Here is a 16,198-nt window from a genome sequence, read left to right as displayed (position 1 = left end):
TACCATGCTTTAGTTTCACGTTTCATTAGTCGCTTGTCTTTCACAACCAGTAAATGTATTCTGTCTTCTAAAAGTCTTACATTAATTTTGCCATTGAGAACCTTGGCTGGGCTGTTATGGTGGCAAAACAAATGCTTTTTGTAAATAGAGTCTCCGTGTAAACAAGGTGCCTCCTACCACACTCTTGGGTTGGAAAACATCTTGTTCTATACAAACAATTCAGACTTGTTGGGGCTAGAAGCAAAGATGAAAGTGGTGGCTGCTCCAGCCAAATGCTGTATTGTGAGGTTTGACTGATCATCTATCTCATCATTGATATGGCACTTAACTTTCTAATGCCAAAGAATTAAAGCCTGAGTAACAAATGTGAAATTAAAGAGAGTGGCAGCCATGCTGAAACCTGTCTGGGATGGGAGGTTTGAAAAATACGGAACAATTCTTTTTTCTAGACAATTTCACTGCTTCACTATAATTATCTGTTTTCCCTGTTTTGAGCTAAAAATAGCAGGAAGAAAATATACTCCTGATGCAAACGTGCTCCAAACTCTGTGTGTGGTCTACAGCAGGTAGAAGGCAGGGAGCCATTGGTCATCTCTGGTGCACAATGTGGTGGTTACAGTCTATAAGTATCTACATGGGGAACAAATATTTAATAATTTAATAATGGGCTCTTCAATCTAGCAGAGAAAGGTATAACACAATCCAATGGCTGGAAGTTGAAGCTAGACAAATTCAGACTGGAAATAAGGCATAAACTTTTGACAGTGAGGGTAATTAACCATTGGAACAATTTACTCAGGGTTGTGGTGGAGTCTCCATCACTGACAATTTTTAAATCAAGATTAGATGTTTTTCTAAAAGATCTGCTCTAGGAATTATTTTGGAGAAGATCATGGCCTGTGTTATACAGGAGGTCATAATAGATGATAAAAATGGTCCATTCTGGCCTTGGAATCTATTAATCTGTATGAATCTATTTTGCAGCAGACATGCTGATGTAGAACCAGTTGTATTTGTTTTCAGGTTCTATAAAAGTTTGCTGGTTGCATGGTGTTTGATTTACAAGTTGTTAATCCTCTTCTTCCAGCAAACAAAGCTGCTTTCAAAATTCTAACCCCATTGGCAGTCCAGAGGGTTTGTAGTGAAATATAGGCGGGAAGCTATTAAAATGTTTACAGTATGTGTGCTCTTCACAAGTTTCTGTGTCCATTATTTAAGGGAAGTTTCATCTTATGACTGACTGATAAAGCACATTAATGTAATAAGAAACGGCACATTAATCATAATATTCAAGTATTGTGTATGTAGTTCTTTAAACCCACTTAGCAGTTTATATACAGTAAGTGTCTTCCTGGGAAATAAAGGGCCTGCTCGCATTGGTCCATGGTAAACATTCTTAGTAGCCTGACTTCATCTCAAATATTAATCGAATTAGACTGATTTTGTTATTTGTTGGCATGCAAATAAACAGTTGACAGTGTTTGACTGTAACCACTGAATCTATAGGAACTGACTGAAAACTATGTGAATTTGTGACTTGGGTTACTGCTGCTCCAGCAGATCCAAAACAGTATTGTGATGGCCTGTGAAAAATTAGATTATATGGCCCAGACTGTGGCTCCATGCTGTCTGTTTGAATGTCTGCATAGGGGCCTAAGGGGAATAAAATCCCCTCTATGCCCCTGCACAGTCTCTAAAGAGCTTAGGTCCAGTCATGTGGAAATGAACAGGTGCAACATGCTAACAGCTCTCTACATGGTGCCTTAAGGAGGAGAGCAGGTAGTGGATGGAGAAAGGTGGGAAATAGGCAGAACCTTGGTTTCATGCACCCAAAGTGCTGACCAGCAGAGTTCATCTGGGAGGTTGAAATGTATCTGCTGCAGGTATAGTTCAGTAGCAGATTACTACCTGCTGGAACGGGGTGGGAGCAGGGAAGGTACTTCTCTGTGGTACCGCTATGGTAGTGCAGCTGTGCACCACCCAACAGCCGGGTTAATTCTAGCCATAAATGTATTTGGTATTTAAGCTGACTTGTTCTTTCTACTGTCAGTAGCTATAGTGTTTGTGACGGTAGATCTGCGGGAGATACTCCTGTCGAAATCTCCACACTCTAATGACATTTTTAAAGGATTCAGTCAGAAGGAAATTGTGCCATGCTCTCAGGAGATAATGTAATGGAGCTCTGGGAGACAGCCTGAGATGCTGTCTCAGACTTCTCTTCCTCCTTTTATCTCCATTTCATTGTTAGTCACATTTGTGCTATATTGTGTGTTTGTGGAGCTGCATGTAAGAGTAATGGCAGTGCAGTTGTAGCTGGGAATACACTGCTAGAAAGTATTAACAAACTTTTGTTTGAATAAAACCACAAATCCACTTCAGCTTTACTCATTTCTCCTTTATATTCATTTTCTATGATCATTTATATAATACGTGACTTTGTGTGTGCGCACATGCTTGTGAGAATATTTGTAAAAAGCAGAAGTTTGTGTGAGGGTTTGTACTGAAAGTGGTTATGCAGCCATTCTGAAATCTCTCTGGTTGTCCTCTACTGTTTAGCGAAAGTAATATCATGTGACTTAGGTGATCAGTCACATGCCAAGAATAGTGCCTAGTCAAAGACGACCTCCTCTCAAACTATATTCTTCACACAAAAACCCCATAAGCATAAAGTTTTCAAGTGCTTTCAAATAATGGTCATTACACAAAGTAAAAACTATTTCCCCATGCTAATTTTTTCCCCTACCGTTACTCACACCTTCTTGTCAACCGTTTGAAATGGGTCATCCTGATTATCACTACAAAAGTTTTTTTCTCCTGCTGATAATAGCCCACCTTAATTGATTAGTCTCGTTAGAGTTGGTATGGCAACACCCATTTTTTCATGTTCTCTGTGTATATATAACTTCATACTGTATTTTCCACTGCATGCATCCGATGAAGTGGGTTTTAGCCCATGAAAGCTTATGCCCAAATAAATGTATTAATCTCTAAGGTGCCACAAGTACTCCTCGTTCTTTTTGATAAACATCAAAGTCTGTTCACAGATGGTTTATAAACAGAAAAAGGGTTAAAATGCTCCAATCCAATATTTCTGTAAATAGTTTATCCTGTTCTGACTGTAATAAACATCCGTATGTATTAGTTATGGAAAAGACACCATCTTAAACTTGGTACATATATAGTGGGAGAGTCGGCCATGAATTCCTAAGCTTATGCTCTTATGATATCCCAGTAACATATTTCTTTATTCATCTAAAATTGTGTGTCTTAGCACATTTCTGTGGGTACAGCAGTAATGCTTTATATATAATTATTAAAGCCTAACCAAACTATGGTTAAAAATACGGGCTTTGACTAAATTAGACATTTTTTTTGCATTCCGATAAACATCTGTGAATACCCTTTTCTTAGCTAATGCAGCCATACCATTATATATTCAGATAATTGTAAAATTTAGTGGAATTAAATCCAAAGTGAAGATCTGCCCCCTTGCCTTGTTCTAGTATATATCTAACGCACCACAACATTGAGAAATATTTAGCCATATTGTTAAACAAGGCATTTTCAAACATTTTAATTCTCAGATTACATTACCATCCTGGACACTTGCCTCATGAAAGATTAAACACAGTAGTTCTGGAAACTTTTAATGTCTGTAAATTAAATTATATACAATTGGATGCCATACATCAGCAGTGCATTCTCTCTTCCTTTTTTGGAAACATAAATAAATTCCCATGGTATGTTATGTGGGTAAGTTTTGTTTTATGGTTCCTAAATAAAGAAATCGGCAAAGAAATCAGGAGAGCTTGGACTGGCAATAAGAGTTGGCAACAAGCCGTGGATCTGTATGTAGTTATTCTGGGGTAATAAAAATGCTTTTCAAGTAATGAGGTTTGCTAAACACTGTATTTTAACATGAACGGGCTAGTTCTTATGGTGAACTGCCATCTTGAATGGCATTGATCTAGATAGTCAATAAGGACCAGATTTTCAGAAGATTTTGCATCAGTTGTTGGGTGTCCACTTTAAGACACTTTGGACATGTCTACACAGCTAAAGTTGTGCCCGGGCTAGCCTACTCAATCTAGCTTGAATCCAGCTAGTGCAGGTAACAATAACAATGAAGACATCACAGTGCAGGCTTCAGTGCAGGTAGTACAAGCCCAGCACAGACCTGGGTACGTTCTTAGCTCTCTAGCCTGCTTTGAACTCTGCACTGTGCAATACCTGGATTCCAACTAGCTCAGCTAAGCTCACCCCTGCACAGCTTTTGCTGTGTAGACAATCCCTTTATGCCTGATTTTCAGAGGCACAGAGGATTTGCAGCATCTTTGGGTATCTCCGCATTGCAGCTAGGAATGTGCTTCTGCGCATAGCTAATAGACACATGCTAGCTGTGCTCAAGCTAGGGCACTAAAAATAGCAGTGTAGCCGGGAGTAGCAAGGGTGGTGGCGCAGGGTAGCTGCCTGAATACATACCACGAGGGTTCAGGTAGGTCAAGCAGAACTGGTGCTTGTCTGTTGACCCAAGCTGGGAAGTAAGTTCCCAACAGCAGTGTAGATGTACCCTTAGTGAATCTGATGCTAGGGGTCTCAAGTTGGACACCCAAATACTGAGGCACAAAATTGGTGAACTCTTTTGAAAATGTGGCTGCCAGCCCTTCTGTGGGTGAAAAGTCTTGGTTGGCAGAGTTATTGACACTTTGGGATGTGATTAAAAAAAAAAAAAACCTACTGAAGAACAGGCCATCTTATTTCCTCTAAGGCTTCTAGTGAAATCCTTCCTTGCAGGAGATTTTACCACAAAGTTCAAACTAGAGCTTTTCTTAATGAGCTTATTTTCCTTATTGCCCCCAACATTAATTGCTCACAGCTTTCTTTATAATTAATCAAATTCTGGTACCTTTATGTAATTTTGCCCGTTCTGTGTAGAAAATGTACAGGCTCACCGGTCGGCAGTCCTCAATATGGTAAAGCCACCTCTATGCTCTTTACTGGGTGTCTGAACACAACAGTAGTTCCCAATCTAAATATTGTGTGATTACTTTATGGTCTTGCTAGAATAACTTGGCTTCTCACCTTATTGCTTATAATATAAATCTGAAATCTAATCAGAGTACCATGATTGTAACTCTGTCTGGAAGGCATGACAGAAGGATGAATGGTTGGGTGCACTTGTATAATCACATTGCAGCCTTTCCAGTACTCCTGAGCTGATGGAATCCTAGAACCTTGTGACATGTAGCGCTCATCCCTAAAGCGGAGGAACAGAAAGGAAACAGTTAGTTTGCACGCAGCCCAACATAAATTACATACATTTCTGGCATGTCAGATAGAAAGTACATTCAAAGACTTCCTAGACCTTTGTTTTTCTTTGATTTGTTCTTTCCTCTGAGGTGAAACCCCTTCAGGGCTCTTAGTCATTTGTTACATGGTAGACAGAGAGCCAGAAAAATATTCTAATAAATCAGCATTTCCCCCCACAATCAGCTAGCTGGGATAGGCTCTTTGAATCATTAGCAAGTTTGACAAGCATGCCAAGTTCCAAGGGTTGCAAAGCTTGATGTGATTTACCACTGGCAACACAACAGTCTTTTGAGAGTCTCCCCCTCTTGTACATGCACATGCCTGGCAGAACTCTGTGAAAACTTCAGGTCTCTGCTAGGGCAAGTTCAGGAAAGTTTCCCTATTGTCAACAGCAATTAAGCACGTGCTTATGTGCTTTCCTGGACTGCGGCCTGAGTCACTGAAGTATGTAGTGTAGATTAGAAAAGAGAAAAATAGAGAGACCATTTTTAAGGGAAGCATTTAAAGTTCAATAATATCTTCATCTTATAGGCATTTGAGTCTAATGAGTAGATAGCATTAGTGTGACAGAAAAGCAGTTTAGAAGTATATGGACTACATCCTCAACTGTAAACTTATGTAGTTCTGTTGACTTCAATACAACTGATGCCAGTTTACACTAGCTATGAATCTAGCCCATATTTTAAAAAAATCTTGCCCAGTTCTCTCCTATTTACACCTGTGCAACCCCAATGAAATCAATGCAGTCCAGTTTTCTAATTGCTTTGGTTATAATGATCTCGTCCTGGTGATGGATGAAGATTACACATCCATGCTTATTTTTTTAGATCTGTCATCTGCCTTCGATACCGCTGTTAATGAGATTGTGATGACATGTCTGTAATCTCTACACAGGTAGATGGGGTAGAAGAGTCCTGTTCCTTTGTTTCTGGGAGATCTTTGAAGGAGCATCCTCCTTGGAATTAGATCACATGCATTGCTGCAAGGGGAATAGACTTTAGGAACTTTAAGAAACATATAGTTACTGATGCTTCTTATATTAGTGCAGGATACAGCTGCTCATTGGTTAAATGGAGCTTCATCCAGACCAGATATTACACCAGTGCTCACACCCACATCTGCATGGGCTTCCCATTAGTTTATGGGTTTGATTTTAATTTAGCATACACGAAATAGGGGGCGGAGTTAATAGTTTGAACCAAACTCTGTGCTTGTTTGAGACTGTCAACTCCATATTCTTTTTTTAAATGACTAATCAGGCAGACTGCCTCTATCCTCATAGGGCACTACTGCAGTTGCAGTCAGAGGAAGTACCCTAGTTAACAGCTCTCTGGTTTCAAATTGGAATTGGCTGGTGGCAGGGCATATTTTGGGAGAGGACCTTGACTCTGAATCTTGTCCCCCAGGAGGTTTGGCAGATATGCAGGGAAAACCACGGCCCACTTCATTAGTTAAGGGGATGGGTTGAAGGGATTTGGGTGGTAGAATGTGGGAGGTTATATTTTGGGAGCTGGGGGTTAGCTATACAGCAAAGGTATTACCTGTTTTGATTTCTATCCTTGGTTTTGTATGTTAAATAATTGCACAAGTGCCTTCAGGACAGAGATTCCTTTAAACAATTGAGGAAATAAATATGAATGTACAGAGACAGAACATAGCCCATTGTCTTGTGGAAAAGCAAAGTTATAAAAACAGACACGACACTGTTTTAGAACTAGGCATTTTACATGTTGTGTTTTTCTCCGTGGTTAGGAATGGGTTGGAAAACACATGGGTATTTCTCATTCCGTGGGTGAGAAATGAGACATCCTGGAATGCCATTAATGCTAATGGAAGTTACTCACAGAAAGTTCATATGTTTTTGCATGTACTAAGGCATAATGAGCCAAAATGGTCCCTACTGTGTCTCCACTGAAGTTGCCTGGAGTTATAAAAGGCAGGAATTTGGCTATTATGTTCGTATATTGGAGCCCTGTATTGTAGTAATTATTTTCCTTACAAAATGTTATTATGGCTCCAACTCTGTGACTCTCAATAGTGCTAGAAAGCTTTACTCATACGAGCATTCCCACTGACTTCATCAGGACTATTTGTAAGAGTGCAGGCTAGTGACATGAATTAGGCAAAATACCTGGAGATTTATTAAAAATGAAAACCAAAACATGGAAGGATGATTTTGTGCCCAAACCACAATATTGGGAGTCAGGAGACCTGGGTTCTGTTCCCAGCTCTACTACACCACTTCTTTGTGGCATCAAGTAAGTGTGTGTGTGTGAGAGAGAGAGAGAGCGCATGATCTTTCTGCCATTGAAAATTTTGCCATTGAGTTAGAGAATTAAGCCTTCTGATCCCCACCTGTACAATGGCCCATTTTGAGGCTGAATCCTTTAATGTGGGCAAATTTTTAGAGATCCTCATCAGCAAGGTGCTACTGAAATGAAAACTGTTATCAGTAGTTGTGAGTTGCACATTGCAGTGCAGTGAAATAATCTGGGACTTTCAATATTTTTAATAATTCACTCAGTGGAATATCACAGCATCAAAGCTCACTGTGAGTTCCATTTCTTCTACCGTACATTATATGCTGACTATTTAATAGAAATTCCTATCTGCATTGAAGAGATTGTGCGACAACAGTTATTCATTGAGCAATATCCTGTACAATGTTCTAAACATTTAATATCTTAGGCCGCTGTTCCTTTCCTCTGCATTAAACTGATTGTATACTATACTGCTCCCAGATTTAAGGAGTATTGCATATCAAAAATTGTATAGAGGGTGTCAGCTATTTTCCCCCAAGCTATTATCATTTTGGAGACAGCTTAACTTTGTATCTTATTTATTGTTTCAAATACGTTTCACTTGCTAGACAAGAAGTGATATCTTTAAAGATCTTTATTTTTAAGCAGGATCAAGATGTCAGTTTGTTGCAGCTAAAATGAATTAATCTTGATCCCTATTATGATTTTTAGCTGCTAGTTGAAGAACATTGGTTTTCTTTTGGCATTTAAAATCTTTCTATCCCTCCATAGAGTGTCTGACCATGATATGTAGCTTAATCAAAGGATTATGTACTTGTACCAGCATCAAGGTGTGTAGTGCTGTAGACATTCACTTAAAGCAGTCAAAGTCCTGCAGCCATCTGTTCTGAAAGAAAGGGAGTGTTTTCCTATAGGAATTCGATGTCACTCAATGGAGTTGATGCTGTAAGACAGGAAATCACCTGTAGGACTGTGTATTGCAACTCAGTGTGGCTCTCTCTCCATCCCAATGCATGGATTCTCATTGAGTGGCTAATGTGAGTAAGCCAAAATTGTGGAAACCCAGTGAGAAGCCCAAGCATCCCCTCACACCCACCGTAGATCACCAAAGAAATACTCTTCATGGTACATCACATAGTATAAGAAGTTTGTAACACAGCACAGGGTTAGTACTTAGCTATTAGATTTGCCCTTGCCATTATCTTATGCTGATCAGTCCCTACAAGTCTCTTCCCCTCTTGACACTATAGACTACAGTGAAAGCTTAAAGGAAAACTGTCATGTAATAGGACACGTTAAAATCATTATATCTAATCACAAAGAAGATTGAATTACACAAATGTCTCCTAAATAGAATAAAAAGGAAGTGTTATCTGAACAATTTGATGATACAGCTTTGTGATTTCCAGTGCTTTCTAAGGGAAGAAGCTAGTTTTTTCTCGACCCTGCTTTGTGTGATCAAACAGGATCATGTTGAAAAGGAATCTTTAAGAAGGCAGTCCCCACTGAGGGAGAGACAAGCTTATTTAAGGGAAACGTTCATCTAGATGCCGAAGACCTGCACAAAATCATAAACACTCTGCAGTGGTTGGCATGGGTACTGGTGGAATGGCTGTGAAGTTGTGGTCCAACCTCTAGTCCAGCCCATACTGGAACATCCCCTACTCTGTGAGGGAAGGGGGGCCAGGGGCAGGTAGCACATGACTGGAATATTCCCATCTGTTAGCGGAATCCAAAGTTATTGCCTTAAGGCATCTTTAAGTCCCCATGACACTTCCAGAATATTGCAGAGGGGACCTATGAGGGGTTGAGGTTCCAGCCAAATATATATATATAGAAGCTGTGGATCATGTACTAAATTGCCTATCTCACTTGCTTCAGCAGCATTTTGATAGGGCAAGACAAGTCAGAAGTCTGCGTAGTGGGGTCTGTGGCAGCTGATTCTCTATCTCATCCCTTCCTGCAGTGCTTGCTGTTCATCCACACCACACATGCCCTGTCTGCCATCCCTGTCTCAGGCAGGCGTGTGAGGGGAACAATGGTGGGATCAGGCTTTGTTCCTTCCCCCTATGGTCCTATTGGTCATTTCAGGGGATGCAGGGAGCTGATTGGCTCCTTGGCATTGTGTAGGAAGTCTCCCAGGTGTAGGAAGCATAAATTGGCACCCAGACTTCCTGCCCCTCTTCCATCCCATAGACAGATGTGCTGGATCTCTTGGCTCATCTGTCTGGTCAATTGCCTTTCTTGAGGTCTGGAACGGCTTTTCTCACACACCAAAACTGGCAAACAGCTTTGTGGGGGTTTTTACTCGGCATCCAGGATGTCTGGCCTGGCTGGGGGATATAGGCTGTTGTCACAACCTGTAGTGGGTTTCCAGAGCAGATTGCAGGTTCATATGCATCAGCTGTGGGCCTGAACCTCAGCCTGGGGAGTTATTCAGGCATTGGTCCTGGCCACTGGTTTGGCATAAAGGGAGTGACAGCCTCTGTCTTATGCAGCGTGGGCTCCCCCATCTTAACACCATACCTCATACGAGTCTGAGACACGTGTCCTGAGCCCATTTCCTTAGCTGGTGGGTAAGAGGAAATGACCTCCTCCTCCCATTTGCTTCTATCAGTGGCTATTGTGGTCATGCTGAAATCCACAGTTAAGCTCTTCTGCCGTATGTGGTTTGGAGTGCCATTACCCCAAACTAATTTGTTAATGAACACTTTCGTAAGGTTGCAGCCTCTGCGTTTAACCCATATTGCTGTGTCTGTGACTTATTGTGTTCATCTCCAGGTCTACAGTGGTGTTCGGTGAGTCCCTTTCATACTACTACAGATAAAGAAAGCAAGATTTATACTGTAAACTCTCGAGGGACGGCACTGTCTCTTCTGTGTTTATACAGGACAGAGCACAAATAGGGATCCATTTTTATCTGATCCCATTGTTTGATTTAAAAATAACTTTCTTTGTAATGTTGCTAGAATACAAGACTTATGGGTGAGACTGTATTTATAGTCTGAAAACACACAAACAATGGTCTAAGTCAGTGGTTCTCAAACTGTGGGTTGGGACCCCAAAGTGGGTCGTGACCCCATTTTAGTGGGGTGGCCAGGGCGGCGTTAAACTTGCTTCAGCCCTGGGCAGCAGGGCTCAGGCTTTGGCTTCAGCCCTGGGGATCAGGTTACAGTCTGCCTAGGGCTGATGCCCTCAAGCTTCACCCCCACACACACCCCTCCCTGGGTGGCAGGGCTCAGGCTTCGGTCCCCCTTCCCGGGGTCATGAAGTAATTTTTTTTGTCAAAAGGGGATCGCGGTGCAATGAAGTTTGAGAACCTCTGGTCTAACTATATCATTTAGATTTTGATAAAACATTTGGGAATAGATATTGGACACCATATTTATTGGGGTTTAGAAACTCTAATAGATACATGCCCAGACAGGTTTATCATACAACAGTTACATTTAAATACATAATTGAAGAATGTGGGGGTTGGTAGTAGGTGTTGGTGTCTGTTGCCACGCGCAACACTTGAAGAAGCTATTTGTGTCCCCACTGAATCTTTGGAACTATATGGCGTAGTAGATAAAGAGGGTGACTGACTGTCTTGTTTAAATGTTAAAAGACAAATTGACCAATGCTATTACATCTAATTTGATAGCTGTCAGGAATATTATTTCCTCCTATGTAGTACTTTGCAGTGGAAGCCTAATATCCCCTTTTTCTTTCTGCTGGTGAATGGAGAAATACAATGAGCTCATAGCAAAGTTATAGTTAAGGCTTAGCTGAATTCAGGTTTTCATAAGACTCTTTTGGACTCAGAATAGACTGTGTAACCACTTGCTGCACCTGTTCTTCAAGCTCCATGTGAACACATTAGATCAGAAAAAATCTAATTGGACACAGGCCTTTGTGCCAGCCTTGATGTTACAGTGCATACATGATCCACTTTGCAAAAGACCTGCATAAACAGGCATGTGTTCCAGACTAGTTGACAGTGACTAACCACTAAAGCCAGTGCAGACTTCCTCTGCTTCCTACTCAAAAGGCCCTTGCAAACTGTATAGAAACTGAAGATGGAAAAAGACCCTTGGGGTATCTAGTCCATTTCCCTGCCACTGCAAGGTGATCCTGCGATACATATTCTACTGTCCAGTGCTGTTTTACCATCTCATATACTGGTGCTTTCACCCCTTCCCTTGGGAGATTATTCAATAGCTTAGTAATAGCTCTGACTGTTTTCAAGTTTATTTCTTGTGTAGGTACTAAGTGGAAATTCTCTAGCATTCTTTGGACTAGCCTTCCCCCTATTGTAGTATCTTTTATCCTGATTCCTTGGGGACCGTTAGGGTTGCCAGGTGTCTGGTTTTTGACCGGAACCCCTGGTCGAAAAGGGACCTGGCAGCTCCGGTCAGCACCACTGACTGGGCCGCTAAAAGTCTAATTGGCAGGGCTGGCACGTTCCCTACCCAGCTCCACGCAGCTCTTGGAAGCAGCAACATGTCCCTCCCACTCCTAGGCGCAGGTGCAACCAAGGAGGCTCCACGTGCTGTCCCCGCCCCACCCTGAGTGCCAGTTCCGCAGCTCCCGTTGGCCAGGAACTGTGGCCAATGGGAACTGCTGGAGCAGTGCCTGCGGCTGGGGGCAGCATGCGGAGCCATCTGGCCGCCCCTGCTCCTAGGAGGGAAAGGGACATGTTGCTGCTTCCAAGCGCTGCCTGAGCCCGCACCCCCTCCCATGCCCCAACATCCTGCCCCAGCCCTGAGCCCCCTCCCGCAACCTGAACCCCTCATTTTGGGCCCCACTCCGGAGCCCTCACCCCCAGACCAGATCCCATACCCCCTCCTACACCCCAACCCCCTGGCCTAGCCCAGAGCCCCCTCCCACACTCCAAACCCCTCGGCCCCACCCCCCAGCCCAGAGCCCCCTCCTGCACTCCAAACTCCTCATCCCCACCCCACCCCAGAGCCCGCACCTCCAGCTGGGGCCCGCACCCCAACCCCCTGCCCCAGCCTGGTGAAAATGAGCGAATGATCGAGGGTGGGAGAGAGAGAGTGACAGAGGGGGTGGGGGGTGGATGGAGGGGGCGGGGCCTCTGAGAAGGGGCGGGGCAGGGACGTGGACTCAGGGCAGGGTGCATGGCAAGGGTGTTCGGTTTTCTGTAAATAGAAAGTTGGCAACCCTAGGGACAGTACATGGTTGTGTTTTCTTTATCTGTGCTACGTATGTATTGGGCCAATTCTTTTTGCTGGTTCCTCTTCAGTGCTTGCTTCTGGCCCACTGGACTGGCTAATGTCTTTTGTCCTGTTATCCTTCTATTTCTGCTTCTTGTCAAGAGCAGAATAACCACTGCAGTGGTTGAGAGACTCCCCTGAGACTTGCTCTCTCTTCTTATTGTTCCTCATAGTTGCCACAATGTACAATTTTCTTTTTGCTCTTTGGTATCCCAACTGAGGACTCTGTCTGAGGTTTCCTTCTCTTTGTGCTATCTTCCTTTTGGTTTCCTTGTTTATTCAAATGCCTGAAACTGCTGTTCAAGTCCATCTTGTCCTTCACTTAAATACAGATTTTGTCCTACAGGCCTTCATCTAGAAAAATGAATGTAGCACAGCTTCCACAAGGGGTTACTTTGATTTGTATCCATTCTTTATCTCAGTAATGTTATTTCTTCGAAGAAGTTACTTTACATGTTTGGGACTTACCAGCGGCCAGATGTTCCAGCCTCTCTCACTCAGAGCCCTATTGAGAAGTTCCCCTGTTTGCTGTTGACAGAATTTGTGGAGTTACAGCCTGGTTTACCTATGTCAGCTCTGACCCTTTATTATTAACAATACCCATGTTGCTTGCTTATCCAGCCCCACCAAACCTTGTCTAAACTAGGGGAGTTTTCTAAATATTTCCCACCACTACTAACACTAGTTCAGCACTATTTGTGTTAGCAACATTGGCAGCTGTAGCATAGACAGGTTGCCAGCTACTGTTGCTGTCATAAGCACCACATTGATTAGATATGCTCTGAGCAGAGTTAGATGACATGGTGGTTAAAACTCCAGTTAACAGTCTCCACAAGCACTTTCAACATTGTTACCACTGTGGAAATGAACTGGTGTTAGCAGCAGTGGGAAATTTCTAGAACATTTCACCAATATAGACTGATCCTTTCAGCCAAATTGCTTCACAGCCCCAGAAACAGTTCTTGAATCTTTCAAAACACTATAGAAATCTTTAATAGAAAAGTGGAGTCAGGGAATGGAAACAATTCATCCCACATTAAAATCTTTCTCCTGAGTCTATTTTTCTAATTATTTGGAGAGTCTACCTTTCTCTGTGTCTGAATTTAGAAAGAAATCATGCTATTTTTAATGAATCTATACTCCCGCTACTTGTGACTTGGTTCTGAGTCCCTAAGGTCACAACACGCTCAATGTCATTCTGCACAATCAAGGTTCTACTGGGGCCGCAGGCTAATCAGTGTGGCTTAGTGTCTCATTACCATCTCTTCACTATGCACAACATATTGTCCCTGCACAAAGACGCTGAGAGTCTGTTAAATATTTATTTATAGTAACAAGGGCCAAAACCAGTTAATACAAATTTTAAAATATTCAGTTGAAAGTAAGACAGTCATGGTCACAGAGCAGGCTGACACTTCCACATGAAGACTGTGTTAAGCAATAAACTAAATTACTAGTAAATTAAGTTCACCCTTTTCAATTGTCAAACTAACAAAGAGCCACAAGGCAGACATATGTAAACCACCCCCTCAAAATTCATTACTATTCACAAATCTTGAACTGTGCTGAAAGCAAACAAATTATGGGGTGGAAAAAGCACTTAAAAGGCATTTTAAAGCTATGTATGTTATGTAGTTAAAGGCTATTTGGACAATATGGTTTTCTTCTATTCTTGAAGAGCTGAATTTTGCATACACAGTGCTTATACCTTTCCTGCTATCACACCCTAATAAAGCCTAAGTTATTTCTGTAAACATATTAATCTCAGCACCGAAACCGAGAAAGTACAATCAAATACAATCTAGTTAATGCAATTTCAGTTTTGCTTTCATAAGCCTTTATAGACCACAGGCTCATTGCTTGGCCATCAAAAGTTTATTTGGAGCAGTTTGGCTGTGTGTCAGTTATTTCCATATAAGCAGGTAAGAATAAAATAAACAGTTTCAAATATATATTTGCTCACGAAGGAGGAGTCATTATGGTATTTGGGATAAATAAGTCTGTAAAAATTTGACTTCCTTTCTGTTTTTTCTGCCAACATCAAATTGTGCGTTAGAATGGATTAAATCTAAGTGCCATGCATGTCTATAGCCCAGGTAAATAGTAAATATAAAATGCCACGCTTAAAAACATACTCATTTAACTTAGATAAATGGCTATGATTACCTCCATACTTGCAGCAGACTGACCTTAAACTTTCCTGTATCTATCTTGTAGGGAAGACCTAGAATATTGCAAAGACCTAGGTAAAGCTATTTAGTTATCTAATGCAATTGACAAGTGTTTTAAAGAGTGACCATTCCAACAATAAATAATGGTAAAAGTGTGACCAAATGTGAGAAAAGCCAGCAAATACTTAATCAGGAACGCCCTCTGGGCAAAATTCTCCTCTCTCATCTGTCCAGGCAAACCACTCAGGAAAGCAGAGTATAAGAGTCAAATTTAATGAGGCTCTCTTAGAAGAATTTAGTCTATCTCCTTATTGTATGCAGCTGTTCTATTTTTGCATGGTTGGGTATATTGGGGATGAAAGGAACTACTCCCCCATCAGTGTGCACATGTAAACCACACAGACCCAGCTCTGCTCTTCCATTAATATGATCAATTAACTCGCATTGTGATAATTCTGTCGTTCCTCTCTGCACAGAGCTCTCTTTGAAGTCAATGGGGCTTCCACATGGAGCAGCTATAGAATGGTGACAATTAATGATAATGGGACTTACTCATGTGGGGAGACTTAATGTCAGCATTAAGTTTTCAAGGTGGTGGAAGGAAGTTAAGGTCAGGAACAAGTTCCACATCCACGTATGTAATTTGACTGGTTAATTCGGATTATTTTATATGGGAAGAAGTCAGGAGTTCTGAGAGGAGCATACATTTTGATTGTCTGCAGTTCATTTGTTTAATTTTTAAAGTTGACAAGGGTTTTGCCCTGTTCCAGCATATTCATATGTACATATCAGTGCCTTCTATTCCAAAGTTGCTAGGCTGATATCAAAGATGCCGGGATGAGCTCTGATTTTCATTGCTGACAGTTCCAATGCAAGGCTGAATAACAGAGGGCAGTGTTCTGAAATGCTCAGTAAAGTAAAATATATTGACAGCTGTAGTACATAAAACAATAGTAGGAGCTGTATGAAAGCTTCCTCTTCTCTCATCTGTAACGCAGATGGAAAAAAGACCGAAATAGAGCTGGTTGGAATGTTTTCATCAAAAAGTATTTTCAGAGAAAACTGGCTTTTCATTGCAAATGAATATATTCACAAAAATATATTTCGATAATATATTCCATGTATTCGTCTATTTATTTATTTATTTACTTAGGAAAACCTGGAGACCAAAATGTTTTTGGTTAAAATATTTTATTTCTGTGTTGTTGTTTTTTAATTTGGTATTTTAAAAAATCAG

At 41.4% G+C, this 16,198-nt stretch overlaps 1 protein-coding gene across 1 annotated transcript in view; it reads left to right on the top strand.

Moving 5' to 3' along the window:
- Window positions 1–16,198, top strand: part of IQSEC1 (IQ motif and Sec7 domain ArfGEF 1) — a 685,037-nt gene that overhangs the window by 421,193 nt on the left and 247,646 nt on the right. The window lies entirely within an intron of this gene.

This window comes from Emys orbicularis, chromosome 7, assembly GCF_028017835.1.
Source record: "Emys orbicularis isolate rEmyOrb1 chromosome 7, rEmyOrb1.hap1, whole genome shotgun sequence".
NCBI classification, from domain to species: Eukaryota; Metazoa; Chordata; order Testudines; family Emydidae; genus Emys; species Emys orbicularis.
Note: the sequence above shows the minus strand (reverse complement) of the source record. Positions and strands in the feature narration are given on the sequence as shown.